Source organism: Austrofundulus limnaeus, unplaced genomic scaffold (assembly GCF_001266775.1).
Source record: "Austrofundulus limnaeus strain Quisiro unplaced genomic scaffold, Austrofundulus_limnaeus-1.0 Scaffold774, whole genome shotgun sequence".
In the NCBI taxonomy this organism is placed as follows: Eukaryota; Metazoa; Chordata; class Actinopteri; order Cyprinodontiformes; family Rivulidae; genus Austrofundulus; species Austrofundulus limnaeus.
Window position 1 is genome coordinate 96,591 of NW_013953176.1, and position 3,335 is coordinate 99,925.

General features: G+C 39.7%; 1 protein-coding gene across 1 annotated transcript in view; it reads right to left on the reverse strand.

The window, feature by feature from the left end:
- The window catches only part of LOC106532467 (heme oxygenase 2), a 13,334-nt gene that overhangs the window by 9,296 nt on the left and 703 nt on the right, over window positions 1-3,335 (reverse strand). The gene's annotated exons all lie outside the window — the stretch shown is intronic.

Consider the following 3,335-nt stretch of genomic DNA (forward strand, 5'->3'; position numbering starts at 1 on the left):
ATATATATTTATTTATTTGCCGGATCAAAGAATCAAAATCCTAGTGAATGACAAAAAGAGTTTGAACTCGTGCCACAGTGAATAATATTTTTGATTTATGATCAAAATGAGTGGGTTCACAGAGCAGGAGAACCATTTGCCCTGATTTAACATTAGTTTTACTTCAAGACTGACATAATGTAAAACATCTGCAAACACTGAAATTCAAAAATCTTAAAAAAAAACTGGACTTCTATTCTGTAGCCAAAGAGGTTATGTTTCCCCATTCAAGTAGCTTTTTCAGTTCTTAAACGGAAAATGTGGAGTTTGTCAGGTCAAACCTGTTTGTATAGAATAAAATCCCACTTGCTTTGATTTTTTTAAAAAGCTTTTTGGATTTATCTTGTCCTGAATAACTGGGAATCTACACCAGTAACTGAGCGAAACATTTATTAAGACAGAGCCAAATGGCTTGGTGTATTATGCAGATGAGGAGATGGGGTTTTCGGTGGAGAGTTTCAATCTTGCCTCGAGCACAGGTGCTGTACAACTTTGTTTTAATGTTTTAATATGTAACAAAACTCCTGCTTTCAGTAAATTGACTGCATTTTTATAGAGCTAGGGCTTCCCCAAGTGTGTTGCCCAAAGGCACTTTGGTATGTGGTACACTGGGATGGCACCAACTCTTTGACTAACCTTTCTTGCTTCCTGAGCCACAGCAACACTGTGTAAGTAAGTAAACTTTATTTCTATAGCACCTTTCATAGACACAAACATCACAAAGTGCTTCACAGAAAGCAAAAATAACTAAAAACAATAAAACACATCACAGATGTAAAAAACAATGAAAACACAATAAAAAGCATGTTAACTAAAAGCCTGTCTGAATAAAAATGTCTTAAGATGTTTCTTAAAAGAGTCAGTAGAATCTGAGCAGCGAAGGGACAGAGTGACAGAAAGCTGGGCGTCAGAGAGTGGAACCAAATGAGCAGGCACAGAGACAAAAATGCAAAGTTAAGCGCTCTTTATTTACAGGTGCTTGTGCAGTCATCAGTGCCTGGAAGAGGAGGGAAGAAGGTTTGGTGAGTCCAGGTTCTTGAGGTATATTTCCAAAAAATGTACACAGAAAGAAATAGTCTCTTATGTTTACAGGAAATCCAGGTGACAGGCTGCGTGGCACAGAAGAAGGTCCAACAGGTGGGTTCACAGGAGGCAAGCAGGCAGGGTTTTCAGAGAGAGATTTCCAATGAGTTTCCTTGGTTTCCAGGGACTTGGTGGCAGTGGATCTGTCCTGAACATGAGCCGAGAGACAGGGGATGACCTCCGTGGCACAGCACACACCTCGAGGGAACAAGATACGTCAGCGAGGACTAGTCAGCCAAGAAGCTCTTTTAAAAACCAGCAGCTCTTCAGCAGGAATGATCCACAGGTGCAGTCAGAGGAGTCAGGATCTAATTAACAACTCAAAGGCAGGAACCACCAATCCCAACACAGAGGGAGAGTGTTCCAGAGCCTCGGGGCCACCACCTGAAAAGCTTTGTTTCCAAAGGTTTTATAATGGGTTCGAGGGACCACCAGCAGCATTTGATTAGAAGACCTCAAAGTCCTGGATGGACAGAGAGGCTTCAGAAGGTCCAGTATGTATTTAGGGGCCTGACCATGAAGTGCTCTGAAAGTTAAAACTAAAATTTTAAAATGACTCCTCAAAGTCACAGGRAGCCAGTGCAGAGAGGCTAAAACAGGTGTAATGTGGGCTCTCCTGTGGGTCTTTGTTTATAACCTCGCTGCAGCGTTCTGCACAGACTGAAGCCGAGTCAASGAGGATTTGTTTAGACACGTAAAAAGACTGTTGCAGTAATCTTAACGAGAAGAAATAAAAGTGTGAACAACCATCTCTAGTTCCTTCTGTGACACAAAAGATCTCAGCTTTGAAATGTTCCTTAAATGATAAAAACAGTTACGAACTAAAATTTTACAATGGCTGTCAAAAGACATAGAACTGTCAAAGACAACATCAAAATTTCTGAGACTTTTTTCACTGAAGGGGTTAAAAAAGCAAGGTGCTGCCTGATTAAAGGGATTTTATCATCAGGGGCAATAATAAGAGTTTCAGTCTTGTTTGCATGTAACTGCAGGTAGTTATTGCTCTGCTTTGAATCTGATTAGCAACATCATAATCATGTTATTAGTGGGGCTTTTTGTTTCCAAATTGACTTTCTTTTGTCAGTATGCTCATTTTGGATTGAGATTTACATGGATTCACAGTTAAGGGTTATTTTTTCATTAATATGCAATCACTGGACAAACAACGACAAAAAAAAAAAAAGAATTCCTAATTTTAGTTATGAACCTTACAAATAAATTTGCCTAATTAATCATTTTGCTTGTTGGGATTTCATTACACTTGCTAAAAAGAGTTACTCTTAATCCATTTATTTCTCAACTTCTCTTTTTCTGTTGCAGGGAGCTAATGCCAATCTCCAGCATCGTTGTGCAAGACGTGTAATACAGTACACAACGCTATGACAGTCATTCACACACACACACACACACACCTGGGAGACATCCTGCATGTCTACAGGGTGACAATACAAACTCCAAAAGACCCAGATGGAAGTAAACGTGCAGCCTTATTGCTGTAAGGCAAATGTCTTCACTCACGTTTCCACTTTATCTGTATTTTGAAAATCTGAAAAGCTAATGTTCTGTCAGAAAATGTTCAAAAACTAGACATGTTTTACTCAGTAATAAGAATATTGGAACAAGAATTCATTTTATTACCACTGTAACTGACTCTGGCTGAATGTGTTCATTCCTAAACCAGGACAGCTTTTTCTATGTTTCTACACCAGTAGGTTAGAGAGCCAAAAATACTTTGGAACATGTCAGATTGATCTATGTTCACGCAAAGTATTCAAGAATAAAAGAGTCAAGAGTTCACTGCTTGTTCAACACTTTTAGCTGTGTTTTGTCATAACACCAAAGTAAGCAATCAGAGTAAACAAATTTAAAATTAATTTTCTGATTTTCATCCTCTGGGACGTTGCAACACAATCAATATGCGAGCAGCTTGCAGCCAAGCAGACATATTTTTTTCTGATTTAAAGCCACGGAGAGTGGAAAGGTTTGTTTCTCTGGTGGTCTTTAGGGGTGGGTGCACAAATGTTGGTACCATAAATCTTGGTGGCTGCGGTGACCAGCAGTGAGTGTGTTTAACCCTGGATAAGGTTTATAATTGGAAACACACCTCCCCTCATTGGCCTGCAGGAAGCAGCCCGTCCCTCTCTTTCTGTGTGTGTGTGTGTGTGTGTGTGTGTGTGTGTGTGTGTGTGTGTGTGTGTGTGTGTGTGTGTGTG